The sequence below is a fragment of the Macrobrachium nipponense genome, chromosome 16 (assembly GCF_015104395.2).
Source record: "Macrobrachium nipponense isolate FS-2020 chromosome 16, ASM1510439v2, whole genome shotgun sequence".
NCBI lineage: Eukaryota > Metazoa > Arthropoda > Malacostraca > Decapoda > Palaemonidae > Macrobrachium > Macrobrachium nipponense.
In genome coordinates this window covers 41,649,773-41,667,272 of record NC_087209.1, presented here as the reverse complement: position 1 = coordinate 41,667,272, position 17,500 = coordinate 41,649,773, and positions in this window count along the sequence as shown.

Sequence of the window (17,500 nt, the reverse complement as noted above, 5' to 3'; positions counted from 1 at the left end):
TAAAATGGCAATCTTAACCAACATTTTATTGACCACACTTCTTCGATTATCACCACAAAAAATTATCATAAAAACAATAAAAATAAAAAATTATCATCATCATACTGTCATCATTGTACCCCACCATGTCTCCCCTCCCTACCAGTCATACCATCCATTCTCTTATAAAAAGACGTAGCAAGTTGGTCTGCCCCTCTCTATAAATTCTCCTGTCTTCCTTCATTTTCTCACCTTCACATCCTAACCTATTCGCCCCCCCCCCCTCATCTTTTCCAAATAATTCAACTTTTCCCATCATAAACAAAGTTCAAGTTCAAGATTCAATCCTACAGCAACCATCGCTGTGATAATGCCCTGGCAGATCTGGGCGAAATGTCGCAAGAGAGAGAGAGAGAGAGAGAGAGAGAGAGAGAGAGAGAGTATAGGAATAACAATACAGTATATCGGAAATGACCCTACCTGGTTTGACGATCCCCTTTGGCACGTTGCTTGCCAGTTTGAGCAACACAGAAAAGTCTCTGATAAGGAAAATAGAGAAGGCTATATAAAATTGATGGAGCTGAAGCAGCAATCCTTATTAACAAGACATATTTGAGAGAGGGTCAACTCCCAAAATATACGAATGAATTGACATGGAAATTCATCTCTATGTACCCATAATTTAACATTTCACGTTTACTTGAAAGTTATAGATGACCATACCGTTAAATAGAAAAGAACAAAGAGAAAACTCTTATAATAGTTTTATCTTCTTATATGTTTCATGTGTTAATATAGACATTTCATAGAAATCCTTAGGGAATATTAATCTCATATTTAATTTGTCAACACGAAGCTATTGAATTATTTCTGATAAGAGGATAACAATTTGGGTTGAAAATCAATTCCTCTTATTTTGAAAATCAAGTGAAATTCTCGGCGCACCTCAAATGCAGCGACTCCTGTTATTTTTCGTTATTTGAAACGGTCTCTTTATGTCAGACCCCTCATGAAGATTCATGCGTCATTTGAGGGGGAGAGGACACTCAGGCTGCATTGTCTCATTTGACAGCAATTTAGCTCAGTTTTGAAACCTCAAGTCTATTCGTTATAGACTTTAATGAAAAAGAGCAAGAATGGTTCATTATTATGTTAATGTGTTTAGTCACATCATTTTAGCAATAATCTTTCGTTCATTACGTATTAATAATATTTAAACTCGTTTTACCGTTATTAATTCCAAACATTCCTCATAATTTTCATCACATACTCATTAACATGTAAATAATATTTCAATATCCAAATTAACGGGCAGGGATATACATACTGCAGTATTTTATTATTATCTGTAACGTTTTGACGCCTAAACTTGCTGTCGTCTGAAAAGTCTGACAAGGAATGAATAAAATGCAAGGGAATTCGGGGGCGGCGGCGATCGGTTAATATTTGCAGCTGGGAGAGGGTGGTGGTTAGTCGAAGAACTGGAGAGTGTAATCACTTTGTTTTTAGAGACAGCAGGTGGCTCTTGCTCTTGGGCTCAAATTTTCTCTGCCTTCCATATTATTTCAGAGTTCGTTAAATTATCTTCATGCTGATGTGAAGAATATATTTAGTAGAACAAAGAAGATTAGGTATAGAATCTGTATACACACACACACACACACACACACACACACACACACATATATATATATATATATATATATTATATATATATATATATATATATATATATATATATATATATATGTATATATTATATATATATATATATACATATATATATATATATATATATATATATATATATATATATATATATATATATATACATGCATACATGTCTGATCACTGGTAGGTGGCAAATCCAATTCAAATTGCATATAGTTAAAAGCCATAAAATAGCCAGTAATCCTTTACGTTTCCGCCACCGTATCAGGTCATTATATATATATATATATATATATATATATATATATATATAATATATATAATATATATATATATATATATATATATATATATACATATATATTTATATATAAATGCATATATATAATGACCTGATACGGTGGCGGGAACGTAAAGGATTACTGGCTATTTTATGGCTCTTATCACTACGCAATTTGAATTGGATTTGCCACCTACCAGCGATCAGACAAGGTAAGTCCTTCAGTGAACAATTAAGATAAGCAACAATTACTTTGGATGGAAGGCAAAAGTCGGTTGTCCATTTAATACATATAATTCAGTAAGGGAGATCTAGAAATATACAAGAGTTAGTTAGAGAGCCCTGTGGCCTTCTCAGTTACTGTACTAAAGACAATCTGAAGACCAGGTGCCACAATACTGCAGTTATATACTACAAAGAAAACCCCACTGGTTAAAATCATGAAATAAAAGGGGAATAGGATGCTTGCAAGGGATTGGTGCAAGGGGAAATGGTAAAACACTATTCACACTGGATTCAAGGAAATCTTGACCAGATATGGCACCGTTGATCTACTGTTGACATACAACAGGTACTCACACTCGGATCAGCAATGCAGTGACCGCTGTAACACGAAGGAATTACGAGTGAGATCAACTATGGAAAAACACCGACAAAACTGAAAAAATTTTGGTAAGTAAATGAACACAAAGCACTTATGAAATATAGCATTGAAGTAACATATTGCTCTACTTTAACTGGTTTTCCAGTATTTACGGAAACAATTAACAATGAAGTTTATCAGAGGTCACACTACGGAAATCTCTGAGGGAGATTGCAAAGTTAGGGGTTTGGAGAACAGTAGACCAGGCAGAAAATGAGTGGTAGAAATGGTTAGGCCGAACTACAGCTTCCATTCACTGTACCTTTGACCGCGGATGAGATGTACGTAGAATAGACCCGCTCCTTTTCTTTAAGGGTTCAGACAAGAACAAAGTTTTAAATTCGACCTCCGAGGGTGGGGTGAAGATGATCCTCATACCTGTTAAAAATACCTATAATCCCTCCCTTGAACATTATGCAGAGCACCTGGTTGAGCGTTCTTAATTACGAGAGCTCACGAAAGTGAATAACATAAAGGTGGAAAAGAATGCAGGTTTGATACATACCTCCCTATCTGGGCCTTATATGAAGCACACAGGTGACATTTGAGTCGTTATTAAAATGAATTCGCCTTCCATTCCGGTCGGTGATGATGATTGAAATCTTTTCTAGAATGCTCGTGTTCAGCGCTTTGTATATTGTATTGTGTATCCTTCAATAAACTTGATGTCCTCCCGCTTCTGATTCGTCACACCAATGGAAATGTAATCTACCATATTTGTATTTAAAGGTTTATAAACTGTGTTATGCGAACCTCTACCCTGTTCACATTCCAACGTGAAACAATCCAGGATTTTTACCATTTTATCACCCAGCGATGAAGGTTGAATAATGTTGGAATATAAGTAAAAGTAATCGATACTGTGATCATCGAGATAGGGAGTTCTGGAGCGATGATTTCTCAAAACCCCCACACCATAAATCATGTATTGTACTCCTATATTAAACCCCAATAAACGCGCAGCACTAACACTAAACTTTACAACAACTGAATCGACTCCTTTAACTTTCGCAACCTCAGCATTCACGTATGTGAGGCTCATCCTCTTCAAGTCATCACCCCTTTAAAATTACCCATCCCTATGCATAACACCCTGAATGTATGCACCGTAAAACGTTTCCAGTTGTTCTGTAATGTCTGTATTGAGTGCTCTAGTCAATCTATTCATATCCCCCGCTAATAAGCCAACAGCGGGAACATAAGTGAAAGCTTTGGCGAGTTTCATTGTTTTCTCCTCGGGTTCACCAATTCCATATTCTGGGTTAACAACGTAAAGATGATGGGAAGGTCGGGTTCTTCAGCATAAACATATTCTCTCTTAAGGGTGCTGTCAGAATGGGCGGTACCTACTCTCTCACGGTGATGAAGTGAAGCATAACTAGTCCTGCTGTTGTAATGGTGACTCACGATGTCTTCAACTAATCCATAATTTCACATGTACATATACAGGTTGGCAAACTTTTTTTTTTTTTTTTTTTTTTTTTTTTTATACATAAAAGGGTCACACAGCTACGCTTAGTTCAACACCGAGGCTTAATTTCTCTGTGCCCATCACCTCCAAACGTGTCAATTTGGAAAATGAATCCTTCAACCACACATCTCCCACACACTTCTCTTCCATGAAGGATAAAACTGACTCCCTGACAACTATACATGTGGCCTTTCCGTGGCGTTTCATTTCCTCGCCAAAGGAGATAATCACAAGTAGGTATTGGTTTAACCAAACACAATTCACGCGACTGGTTTGTACTATCCCTGTGGGGAATAGGACATATTTCACATCTTCAAACATACTTTTTAAATTGAATTTTTAAACTCTTCAACGCTGAATAGAAGTGATTAGATCTCATTTCACTTGTATTGTTCCGCAAAATTTCGACGTGGTCTTCATCCTTAAAATATATAATACTTGACTTGGCGAGTTCATTGTCTTCCTCGGGTGCATCAATTCCATATTGGGTTAACAACGTGAAGATGATGAGAAGGTCGGGTTCTTCAGCATCGAACATATTCTCTCTCTCGGGTGCTGTCAGAATGGCGGTACCTACTCTCCCACGGTGATGGAGTGAAGCATAACTAGTCCTGGCTCTGTTGTAATGGTGACTCACGATGTCTTCAACTAATCCATAATTTCAACATGTTACACAGTTAGTGGCTACAACCAGGCAACACTCCTTCCTGAACTTGGTCTCGGATAAACTCCCCAAAACCATCTTGCAGGGTGAAAAAGTCATCTCGAATAGTGAATGGGAGTGTGCACATCAACACTCGGTGATCTTTAAACACACTGATGCACTCTTAAACTTGCTGGGGTTTCCACTTTCCACGTCGTTCCTCCCCAACGCCGTGATTCATGCTAAGCTCCGCCCCACTTCGAAACTTCATCATGCCCGCACGATTGGACATGTTCATCTCTGATAATTTTGCGATACGCCGATACAACTGTTCCCTTCGAAAATTTATCACACCCACAGAAATAATTTCGTGATTCATCAAAACGGCAGCCAAACATCCCCTTTTTTCTTTGCTATTCTGTTCTTCATTGTTCTGCTACCCCCTTTCTTAACCAAATTGTGCCATACTTCTATCTGTCTTTTTATAATGGTATTTCTCACCATCTGTTCACTAATACCTCCATGTTTGATTAAATAATTATAACTGGGTATGTTGCTATCATCCGTCTTCTTATTTGCTTAAAATTCTCTAGCAACTTCTAAAATGTTATATCCGTTAAGCTGGTGGAACAGGTCTCCTTCTTCATTCCATTCAATCGCACCTGAATTTTGCAGATGATTAATTAAGGCTGTTACATACGGTATCTGCTTTGAACGATATAGGAATAACACTGGTCAGGTTGGGATTTACTCTTTTGCAGGTAACTCCGCGGTTGACCACATTCAAAATTAGCGGCTCTCTCTTTTTCTTCTTCGCACGGTCATCCACAATGGGAGGTAAAGGAGGTGAAGGTGTAAATGTTTTAGCATTCATGAGACAATTCGCGCTTCTCTGAATGTCAAGAGGAATGTATGCATCACCCACACCTGTGTTCACCCTACCTCCCCCACTGCTGTCTTCACCGCCTGCATTGATGCTGTTAACATTAGTATTATTATTTTTATTATCATTATTATTATTATTATTATTATTATTATTATTGTAGTCGCTATTGACGCTATGGTTATTAAAGTTGTTGTTGTTTTTATTGCTGATGCTGTCACCACAAGTTTCCCAACCTTTTGTTAACCTCTCATACATGATGGCCGGTATAACATAGAACTCCTTCATTTTTTTTATTTCCTTATTTAAATAGAATTCTATCAAACTGGCTGCTAAAGGAAGTAATGTTTTCCTTCCCCACTAATGTTGTCGTTTTCAAGGATACTTGACGGATTTCCCTCTTACACCTTCTGAGCATTTTAATGAGGGTTGTTTCTCTGGTCAAATTACCATGAAGAAAATTTCTAAATATTTCGGATATGGTAGCGATAAACGCCCTACTTAATGTGGGAATTACGCTACTCCTCTCGGAGGGAGGCAAATGGGAGATGAATAAAATAAAATCTTTGGTTTTACGTATTAAAGCTTCCTTTTTACAACTCAAGTCCGCACAATTTGGGATTCGTCGACCCACGAATTCAATTGAGCAGCATAATCCTTCCAAGTAAACATAATATTGCGTTCTGTTGCCTCTCCTCCTACTCCCTAAGAAGGCAAATCGTAGATTCAGGCAATTCGGTAGGTATTAATTCTTCTCTGTAGAATGTACTTTATATTTCTTCTCCTGCTAAATCTTCTAAGATGTAAACTGTAGGATTATGCAGAGTGACGAGCTTCTTGATTTTAAAAATTTCTAGAGTGTTTTGAACTGTGTATCCTCTCCTGAAAGCTGCATTCCAGTTTTCATCAGATATGAGTACAGTGTCTCCAAGGATATCGTTCTGAGCTGTAACAGTTTGGGCATTGACAGAGAGAAGTCCACTAATAGATAACCGTACTGGTTATGTGTTAAAGCTCTTTTGTATTTGTCCGAAAACTCCACACCCATTCTCCAGCCAAACAACTGTGTACCCAAAGTTTCAATCTGTCCAATGTCACGGTTCTGTATGAGGATGTAATGGGAGCAATTGAGACTGATGTTCCTGCTGAATTTACCCGACTGGAACATGTTCTGGGTTATGAAAATCACCGATATGCCCGAATCCCGTCTTGCAGTGAATGCCTGGGTGACGAATTTATTGTCACTGGCTTCGAGAAAGCAGTTGTCCAGTACAAATAATAAACCTTTTCCATCCTCCATTCTTCTTTCTGTGTAATCGAATGGGTTTAGTATCTCTATGGATACTTTGAATTTAGTACTTATGATGTGATGTCTTTCCAGAGAGTGTTCACTCACCCCACAATATAAAATATAGTGAAAGTTGGCCTTATACATTCCAATGATGTTCTGACACAGGATCGATTTTCCTCTGTTGATGAAACCTGCTATGATAATTCGTGTAGGAACGGCGAAAAAGTTTAAGATTTCTTCCCGGGAGGGACTCGTTTCGTTGGTTTCAGTTAATACGCTACTGAGCAGATGTAATGTTTACCAGGGCGTTATATACAGGTGAGGGATGTAGCAAAATGAATTTGATTGTACAATGTTTTTATTCATCATAATTTTTTATATATATACGGGTAAGGGTTGTAGAGAAATGAATTTGATTGTGCACTCATTTTTATGCGTTATAATTTTTTACATACATTCACAATAATTTAAACTATAAATTCATACAGAAATCTGTATATACAGGCACACATTTTAGTGTTTTACACGTGTACTCAGACCGAGCCGACTTATCTTAGCAGGGGGAGGAAACATCAACTTCGCCCAAGAATTTGTGAGGGCAGTTATCGGACGCTGCTGCTGCTGCTGCTTAACCTCCAATACGCTGTCTGTCCACTCTCCGTCTTTTGGAACAACCATTTATCTTGGGGAAGCAGTGTGAAGGAGTGGGGGTTGAAAGTCATTAGATTGGGCGGAGGCTTTGGATGTGCTTGCCACGGCCGGTGGCGGTGGCAGCAACTGGTGTGCCAGGTTCTCCTCCTCTTCTTCTTCATCAACTCCTGCCGTTCCCCCCACTCGTTCATTCACCAGGATCTGAGGGTGACCGTAAGCGAGGGATTTATAAGGGGTGATGTAATACCTCTTATCTTCTAAAGGACATAGAGCTACCTTCTTCTGTCGGGTGTGACACATCGTTCCTCCCACCATCTGCAAATTGTGAACCGTGGTGTAAGTGATCTCATTATTCTTAATTACATCTCGGTATTGGCTGTGACTAGTCTTTTGGCGACATCTTTGAGTCCCATTTAAAGTGTTACAACGACTGTTTTGCGTTTCATATAAATAAACTTTGGGGGTTTACACCTATGAACTCTCTGATAAGTTCGACACCTGTCTCAACTTTGACGAGTCCGAGTTCCCCTTTGCGTGTATCATCATACACTTTGTGAGTTTTGGGAAAGTTACTCAAATCCAAATACGGTTTAAGTACATCCTTCAATTCTCATGTGAGGTTGTCAGTCTCCAGGAAGATAAAACTGTCAGTGTCGTTGTACAGGAGCTTAACTCTATCACCATACAGTTTTTGAAGGACGTCATAACGGAACTTGTACATCATGTCCTTAGCCAGGTCCAGTGTGCTGAACCCGACATAGATCGCGGATTCTGCTGTAATGGTCTCTCTGCGGTGATTCACAATGTACCGTTGATTGTCCAACCTTTCAAAGGACTTGTATGTATGCTTAGACACATTTCTAAGTAGTGAGAGTTCATCGGTGGTGAAAATTGTCCTGGTGGAATAGTTCAAAAGTTTTTTAATGGTCACGCCAAAAAGACCGTTCTTCAAGATTTTGATGGTGTTCCTCTTGCCAGGGTCTGATTCTTTCGCTCTCCTCTCGCATTCTCAGTGATGTATTCCCTTAAATGAAATCCTTGTTTGAACTTGCAAACTTCTCTTATATCATCGACTTCTAGACCGAGTCTTATTATTATTATTATTATTATTATTATTATTATTATTATTATTATTATTATTATTATTATTATTATTATTAAAGATATTTGATAGAAGGAAATACAGTACATAACAAACAAAAATGAAGAGTAATGGATATTTTATATTATTTATGATAAACGTAGGTATATTTATATGATATATTTCATAGAGGTTTTCTTTTCATAGTCAAAGACGAATATAAATTTCTCTTACATATAAATATCTCTTACATACCGATGAATTGGGAACTTTGTTATATTGTTCATTGTTATTGCAAAATAGCAATATGTTAGGGAGTCAAGAAGTTATCAGTGACACACATCAACATTCAGATAAAGGGTTATCATATTAGTAGTTGAAATCATCTGTAGTCTTAAGAAAAAAAAAGTAATATATATTAACACTTGGAAAATATATTTGCATAAAACTCCATGATTATACATTAAATGCATGAGAATACTAAAGCTTTCAAAATGTTATATGAACGACAAACCGCAAGATATTTAAAACTATAGAAGTATTTATAAAAAGAATTTTACCAATTTCTTAAAAGTACTTTAGAGAGGAATGTTTATACTATTCCAGGAAGTCTAAGCTAGTTTACAGAATATATGATTTCGGTAGATGTAAATGAAACAATCAGTAGTTATTTAAGCAGAACAATATAAATAGTAATAATCTCTTCACATCGAAAGAATTTGATTACTTTGAACAAAGACAAAAGTAATGTCAGTCATCCATATCTGTTATGCTGTCTTGTAATCTGCATCAAAAAGGAAAATAATATGTTAATATGTAACTCTTATATTATAAAACAAATGGAGAAATACAAAGAAGTAGTAATGAGTTCAAGAAAAATATAACTGTATTTGCAGTGAACGAAGATTAACGGCAATCGAAATTATTGTCATCATCATCGTTCAGAACTAACTGTCACTCATTAGTTGAGAAAGTTCAAGTCATTAGGCTCCATTTGTTCCTTGACAGGAATCTGAAGTAGATTTTCGCCCATTCTCGAATTTCCGTGCGTTTTACGTTTCTCCCGATGGTGAGGAGAATATGTGAATATATTTGTCCTTATTTATACATTATAAATATAAAGCGTATACGATGCTATTTTTCGCATTTCATATATCATTATGATTTCCAATAGTGTGCCGATGTGTAAAATCACTCTGGCATGTTGTGATAATGAATAAAAGGAAGACAACGTGAGGGCTCGACTGAGAGCAAATGTTGGAACATGTGGCATTTGATATCCCAATATGGCGTGATCCGACCTCCAGCTTACTAGAGGATGCTTGCCGGATTTTCCCCCTCATACATAAGTTGCAAACTTATATTCCTAACTTTTAATGTAAATTAAAACTGAAATTTATGGCCAAATAGAGCCTTGTTTCACCATTGAAAATGAAAACAAATACGCTATGTTTTGTTCGAAATAATTTGTCTGTACTTTTTAACATGCATGTTATTTATTTTTTATATTTTCATTCTAATAAATTAATCATAAATATCCTATTCCTACTCAGACTTTTTAGGCTCTCCATAGACCTTTCCTAATCTTCCCCCCCGCCCCCGCCCCCTCCCCTTGCTCAAAATGAGCAAGCATAGTTGGACAGGTGCTGACAAACCACGAGTGTAGGCCTATGGAGTAGTTCATCATGTGGTTCCTTGAAAACCAATTCAGCTTTAATTATGCTATTACACCATGAAAATAGAAATTTAACAAGCATTCACTCTCTTGTTTGGTAAATTACTAATAAAAGTTTTCTGTTATGATACTAAGAGACTGATTTTATCAAGAACCGAGATGTCATAAAACGAAGGGTTAGTTAATCCGCGTGAAAGCATCACCAAATTCTTTTGACGTTTTCCTTTAAACAAAATCAAGGACGTCTTGGTACTCTTCCTTATAAATCGTCCAAGTTTCTAGATAGGTGAGTACATGATTCTTGATGGTGACGCCAAGAGCAACGATGATCTCGGCATTGACAATGTTCTTGGAGGTGAGGCGGTGCCTGTTAAAATTTGTGACTTTCGTGCAAAGGCATCCCTTTTTTTTAAAGCTTTATGCCTATATTGTATCTTGTATAGATATGACGTGTTGTATTTCTATTTTATTACTGCAAATCCATATCCTGCTACAATTCTAATTCTAAAGTACATCCAGATTTATAACATCTATATCATTTTATGAAACAAACTACGCTTGTGAGAAATGGAAATCAAAATTCTCTAGCCAGAAAGTTTCTCCAACTACTTAAAAAATGGACCACTCTCCACGTGCTAGGTTTAATAAAAGTTAGGTGAAGTATCACATCTGTACAAATGTTTAAAAAGATATCATTATTATTATTTTTTTTTGCATCTGTTTAACTTCCCAAACCCTTTTTAGTTTACTGAAAAGAAAACTAATGTGCCAGCTTTGTCCGTCCTCACTTTTTTCTGCCACACTTTTTTCTGTCTGCGTTTATTTTGTCTGCCCTCAGATCTTAAAAACTACTAAGGCTAGAGGGCAGCAAATTGATATATTGATCATCCACCCTCCAATCATCAAACCTACCAGAGAGAGAGAGAGTCAATACAACTCTCCTTGACGTAGAGTATACAACTAACTCTATCATGAGGCGCTCATTTTATCTGAAACAGCTTAAATTACCATTAGTGAATTTATAGGCTATAAAGGTAATGGTACCTGTTTCCCGCCCGATTCCATAAAATTGATGGCGCTTAACACTGTTACTCTCATTGAGTAACTCCGTCAACCACCCAAAACCTCTTATTACTACTCTATATCCGGCCATTATGTCAATTGAAATGAAGCATAGACTTATGCAACCAGTTCCGATATTAGGGTATCAATTCTGCATGCCAAATGTTAATATAAATTTGGCATGAGGCCTGCATTTAAAATTATTTTATTTTGAGGGAATGGAGGGCATAGGACTACACGTCAGTTTCTTATATTCTGAGGCAATGATAAGGGATAGGCCAGCACATAAAATTCTCATATTCTGAGGCAATGACAGGCATAGCCATACACATCAAATTCTTATATATTGAGGCATTGACAGAGCATAGGACTACACATATGTGTCTTATTGCAAAGGGTTTTTCACCAGTATCTGTTGGAAATGAAGTAGATTTTAATTAATACAGTAAATCCGACCCCACGATATATAATGTACCTGTATACGATCAGATATACACGTATAAGCATCTGCATATAAACATATGTACTTGTCGATGACTCTAATAAATGTAAATCCTTTTATACCCCAGAGAATAAAAGTAAAATATGTGGGCAAGTAGCCGATGAGAATCATAGACCAATCATAGGGCTATCTCAGTCTTACAAGCAACTATCAATCTGCTCGCAATGAAGTTGGCCTGTCTTCAAAAAAAGTCACTTTTACATTACAAGTACCAAATTTATTCAACCTACGTAATGCAGAATACAGTCAAAATTTATGTGCAGATATAATGTGTATTCTGAATAAGTGTTATATTTATGAAATGCATAGATAAAAAGCTATTGTGAAAAAAACCGTGTTACTGAGGCCCTGAATCTCATAGTAGAATGCAGTCACTGTTTGTTATCCTACCGTATGTGTAAACGATTACAATGAAATTGATTTAATGACTATTGAAATGTAGTAAAATTTCCTAGAATCTATACCAATCGGCATAGATCCAATAAAGTCTTTGTGTTTAAGTTTAAATTGGCAAAGGCGCTGGTCAATATTATACGGTAACTATTATTATCCGACTCGAACGCAAGACGTTCATGTGTCACCTCTGATTCAGGTGAACCTCATTTACGAAAAACAACATTGCAACATCGCGGAACACTCCTGTTTTCATTAATATTTTCCAAGTTTTTTTTTACCATTTTTAGGGAGATGCAGATAATTATTTTATTTCAGGGGATAAAATAACGTTGCCTTTTGATGATCAGCACAACATATTTTAATTCGGTAAAATAACTATTGCCAAGTTAATGATGAAAAGAACCACAGATTAACAAAATTTTCGAAACCATTGACAACCAATCACCTTCAAGGGATGGTCATGATGTAAGCAGTGGGCGGGGCTTAGCTGCAATAAGTGGTGGATTTTACTATATACGTCGTGCAGAAAACTCGATTGTACCGAAGAAACTGACACTTTTCTTTTTCATTTTCTTTTCTACCTCCAACCCTACAAGGTGGTTGGAGGCCCCTCTCATGCCTTGCTCGATAAGTCGTACGGCCTATCGGCCGGTGCATGGGAGGTTCAAACAACAAACTAACTCATTTTTTCCTTTTAGGTGTTAAGTGCATGTCTAGCTATTTTTAGTAATAACGTGCCTTGACTTTAGATTTTTGTTTTAGAGGTTTAAAGTAACGTAACTTTTATATTGATCGCTTAAGAATTATTATAGAATTTTGCAGTTGTCAGTGAAGACCTTGGAAGAAAAATAAAGCAACGATGGGGGCAGAGTCAATGGCTAATCTATCTATAAGGGATTTTTCTTGTGGGATTTAATGGAAAATTAATTGCGTTTATCTCTTTTAGTGCGTAATCATTCAAGTCTATTTTACTCTAAATTGATTACTATATTTGTTATCTTTGAATATAATCAAAAGAAAATATCGTTAATATGCTGGAGTAATACTTATGCCCGATGGAAAATTGACTTGATCCTGAAGCGGCTATGTTCAGTGCCATTATTTTCCAAGTGTTATATTCCAGTAATTCAAGTTAATGTTTCAATTTTCACCAAATACTATTAAGAAATTATACATATTGTAAATTACTGCATTTTTCTAATAAAATAAAAGTTAAAGCTAGCAGTTTCAGTCCTCCACTAGACTATTACCTCTCGGGCGTACGTCAGCCAGGTAACCCCAACCTGCTGCCATGGCGTCACTCATGGCAGTATCCACTAGTAGACAGTCTCACTATTCGCTCCCTGACGGGGAGTGAAAGCTAACCCTAAGATTACAAGACCAAGTTTATGAAATTCAAGATGTGTCCAATGGAAATGACTTTCCAATTGAAGGTGTTTCAATTTTATATGTATCTCCAATATTCTGCCTCCAGCTGTTGTTTTGAACTCATCCATATGTAGAAATGGAATATTAATGAAGAAGAAAATTATGATGATACCCACTAAAATGTGAACTATGAATATATGATTAATCCTGCACACACCTATGCTCATGTTCTAGAAAAAATATAAAAAATTGTAGCTTATACTGCAGGATTTGTAGGTTTCAAGATTAAACAATATCTCAAATGTGAAACATTCAAGGAGTCATTGGAAAACAATTCCTTTAGAGAAGTCAATGCTTTGATTGCTTCCAAGAGTAAAGGCCGCCTCATACTTCCTTCAGATGATGTTTTCATAATATGCATTGCGTGTGAGAAAACTTTCAACAACAACATGACTTAACTGATGGCAACCTTTCCAGCATTACAGAGTGTGAGCTTATGTTTTTTGTTTTAGGATATTAAACTGAGAGAATTGTATTTTCTTGTCTAAATGACCTTGTAAAAGATTTTGGTCCCATGGAAAAACACATAACATTACACACAAAAACTAGTTCCTTGTTGGACGAGTGGTTCTCGAGCTCGGTTACCAATCCGGTGGTCCGAGGTTCGATTCTCGTCTCGGCCAACGTGGAATCAGAGGAATTTATTTCTGGTGATAGAAATGCATTTCTCGATATAATGTGGTTCGGATCCCACAATAAGCTATGGATCCCGTTGCTAGGTGACCAATTGGTTCCTAGCCACGTAAACTATCTAATCCTTCGGGCCAGCCCTAGGAGAGCTGTTAATCAGCTCCTCCGTGGTCTGGTAAAACTAAGCTATACTTAATTTTTTAACTCACAAAAGCTGTCGCAGAGAAATACTTTCAGGTAAGATGTCATTATGCCGGCAAGGTCGCCGGAAATATAAGAAAAGAACATTTTATTCAATGGCGTGTAACAAGGAGTTCAATAAAGAAGTCTCTGAAAGTATTAGTTTATTCTTACCCTGCTGATAAAAACTAGGTGTATTATTATTATTATTATTCTTTTTATGGCTAGTTACATTAATTGATTGATAACAGGTCCATACTTCAGCCTCGGAATAGCTATTATATCAATAATAAACAAACTTAAATGTATCACTTTCACCTAAACTTTTGTCTCACATAACGACTAAGCCTACAAGTTAATTTATTTACATGTTATTTAAATTGTTATATTTATATACATGAATTGAACTTGGCCTATATTTCTGTGAAAGTTATAATTTTTTGTTTTCTCTTAAGGATAAACAGTGGCCTTTTTTTTTGTTAGTTGTGGGTGGTTAAAATGGAAAATACTGTATAGATTTATGTGATAACTGACTAAGTGTGGATTAACAGGCTATCAAATTGCTAGTTATGCAAATAGTTAAAAAAAATTGTTTTCTATTAATAAAAGTTTTATGTTGTTTCAACCACAGAAGATCGCCGCATGCCTGATGCCATTGTGGTAGTTCAGTTAGATAAGTGGATAGTAATCATTCTTCAAATGATTTAATTTCAAATGGAGCGCACTTATTTGAAAGACATTTTTTATCAACAAATAATACATAGAAAAGTGAACTCATTGAAAGTAGCATAGCTTTCCATTATGCTGGGAGAAAATATTTACCTGCTGAGATTTTTTAAAACTAGAATAAAACCCCTATAAAATTAATATAGATAAATACGTCACTGGCCTGGCTCTTTATTGCATTATTTTGTATTTATTCAGATAGTTTTAATAGCAGTTCGTGCTGCATGGTCTTCGCCGCAGGATGACAACTTTCATGCCAGACAACGAGTGCAACATACATGCAGTATGCTTACAATATTTTGTAAAAACCCAAATAGCCATAACATGAATATTAAATATCTTAGTAATCAGTCTCTATATTGCATTGTAGATTAATGCTTTAAAAAACAGTTTATGTTGCCTGGCCCCAGCGGCAGGATGACAACGCTCATGCTGGAGTGTAAAATATGCAGTGTGTTTATAATATTCACCTACTCAATTTAGTCACCACACTTGCCATTGGATGAATTTTACTAGTAAATTTCAAAACATTTTCTGCAATTTCAAAATATTATTAAATAGATCAGGATTAAAAAAGTATTTTCACTAATAAGTTATTAACACCTTGAATATATTAAAGCTATAATCAGTATATAATAATAACTGACTCATAAACATTTACTATTATACTGCTGTTTTCACAAATTGTTTCAAAAATAGTGTGAAATAAGGAAAAGGTTATAATGAAACCCTGCATTTTTTATACTTATGTTTCTAAAACAGTCTTCAAATAACAATTTCCTAGTACCTTTGGGAAATAGTCAGTGACACTCAACTCAGTTCATCTGTTGGCGAACGATATTCGGATGTTTGTGATATTATAAAACTATTCAAAGTATTATATTTTGCATTACCTGGCTCATTTACGCATTAATGGCAACCTAAGCTCACGCCTGTAACAGAATTATATAAAAAACAACCGGATAGGGATACCAACCCCCATTACAAACAAAGAGGCGCCATCAATGTTTTGAGTGGATAGCAGGGTTGGGTAAGCCCCGCCCACTGTCTTCGATTTTTGTTTCACATCCAGTACACGTTAGGGTCCTTTACGAGGTTTCCATATATCCATCCTCCTATGTGCAGACATTTGAACTAATTTTGCTATTCAAGTTTATAATAATACAATAATTAACGTAATTTTCTAAATATTTCTTGAGATCTTTATAGTTAATACATTTATCCTTTAAGATCCCAATGTTAATTTTCATCTGTACTTACAGGGTTGCCTTTTTTTTGGAGGGTAAGGGTGTTTCCAGTAAGAAATTAACTATGATTTTTAGTAATGTATTGTTTTAAAATCTAAGACTTAAAGTCATTCTTTAAATCTAAATATTAATTCTAATTTTCAAATTTTGAAATTTTTAGTTATAGCTGCGGTTAAGTTGAAATCTTTTAAGCTTAACTCATGCTAATTATATAATGACCTTTTGTAATTTTGCTTGACGGCTCTGAACGGCGTGACGATTGATGCGGCAGTTTCTCTGGTTGGTCATTCAATTGTTAGCGCTTTACAGGTGCAAATTGATCTGTCGTGAAGACTTCAGTTCATTTAAGTTAACGTGAAGACTTCAGTTCATTTAAGTTAATGCAACCTTATATTTTACTGACCAAAAGAATCTTAGATTAAATTTCTGGTGATCTTTGCTTGTACCACACATTTTAATGAGGTGAGACAGGACCTTTGTGTTACTGACATACTGCACTTTATGCCAGAAGCTGTCTTGCTTGATTAAAAGGTGTAACTACTTAACTGATTTTTCAATAAAGATCACATATAAATATGAACGCCCTTATCTTCATTATTAGGAATTGTAAACTTGTTTTCTTGCCATAAAATTATTATGTTTTATGAAAAGCAATTTGTCTGGTAAATCTTATGGTAAATTATCTAAGCAAAAGAATTCCTCGTTGGACGCATGGTTTACTTGCTCGCCTACCGATTTGGTAGTCGCGAGTTCTGCCAACGTAGAATCAGAGGAATTTATTTCTGGTGATTAGAAATTTATTTCTCAATATAATAGGTTCGGATCCCACAATAAGCTGTAGGTCCTTTGCTAGATAACCGATTCGTTCCTAACCACGCACAAAAATATCAGTGATCTGGTTAAATTAAAATATACTTTTTTAAACTAAGCAAAAGACTAGAATCTTCGAGAATCACAAACTTTGATGGATTAAGAATTTGATGAAATCCTGAAAGACCATAAATGGTAACAACTACTCAACAAAGTAACTGAAGGTAGTTAAGGCTCTCACGAAGCCTTAG